We start from the raw sequence: 1285 nt of genomic DNA on the forward strand, positions 1-1285 counted from the left end.
AAGACCACCAGCAATATTAAAATAAGCCAGAAAGAAAACCTTTGTTGAAAAACAAGCAAAACATATTTAAATCTAGAGTAAATCCAGAATGGGTCAAGAGGGGAATAAAATGACTAGATCATATTATATCATCATTCTATCCACTATAATCAAGTCTACAATATTCTGTCTATTAGCCAGGTTACTTGAGTCCCTCAACTGTGGTCAGAGAGGGTGTGCCTGACGTTAAATCCTCATAGGTACTCTATAGATAGATTTTGGGTTCCCATTGTCCTCCGTAGCCTTCTACCAATTGGGTGTTTTCAATTTAGCCTTTGATGCCATTCCATGTATCACATTTGGGTTTTGTTATCTGTCATCTTTGGATCACACAGTTTGGTGTGCTTCTTCCATGTGGGTTTAGTTGATACCTCACTTAGATAGATGGCTTCTTGTTTGAATACAAGCCTTTAAAAACCCCACGTATTATTCTTTATGATAGCCAAGCACCATCTGCTTTCTTCACCACAATTTGCACCCATATCTTCAGTGATCTCCTCATGAAGGGGCACATCAAGCAGGGCCATGTCATAAGAACTAAATGTTCTTCTCTTGGGCCAGAAGTAAGTGGAAACCCACAATCCATTCACTTATCTATGGATTATGTACCACACTGGTTCACTTTGTAGGTCTCACTATCATTTGAAGATAAAGAACATTACTAATCATCCCCTTGGGGTATAAGGCAATTCCATTGATAACATCATTAATTTATCCAACGGCATAGAATTTAACATATTATTGAAAAAAGGAGGTTATACAAATATAATCCAGCTGCAAACCTCAATCCATGAATTGTTGATTTGTAAAGACTGAATTCTTAAATGATTGAGCTCTGACCATAGGATTATTGCTAGAGGGTAATTTCCATTAACGTTCATTTAATTGTGAAGAAGAACCCAGTTCATTCCCTGAGGTTTCCATGTCAAGTCCTTCTGGTGGGATGCCATGTTCCCCAAAAGGACAGAGTCTAAGAGCATTGTAGTATATAACCCAATGAGAAGGGAACCTTACTGGAAAATCAAGTCGATATCAGGGAAAGGGAGCACCTAGCTTTCAAAGAAGGCGTTTATACTCTGTTACTGGGTCCCTGGGGATGAGCAACGCCACATCAGAAAGGGATGCTCTTCTATGTTGCTCACTTTCCCAACACAACCCCTGAAGACAAGGCGGATGAATAAGCAAATGTGGTGAAGCAAGCTGATGGTGCCCAGCTATCAAAAGATATAGCGTCTGGGGTCTTAAA

The 1285-nt window shown here is 39.5% G+C and overlaps 1 protein-coding gene across 8 annotated transcripts in view; it reads right to left on the reverse strand.

The window, feature by feature from the left end:
- ASPH (aspartate beta-hydroxylase) overlaps nucleotides 1-1285 on the reverse strand; it is a 151104-nt gene that overhangs the window by 11053 nt on the left and 138766 nt on the right. The gene's annotated exons all lie outside the window — the stretch shown is intronic.

The sequence above is a fragment of the Echinops telfairi genome, unplaced genomic scaffold, assembly GCF_000313985.2.
Source record: "Echinops telfairi isolate 266 unplaced genomic scaffold, ASM31398v2 ScPeMD7_1;HRSCAF=3_0, whole genome shotgun sequence".
Taxonomy (NCBI): domain Eukaryota; kingdom Metazoa; phylum Chordata; class Mammalia; order Afrosoricida; family Tenrecidae; genus Echinops; species Echinops telfairi.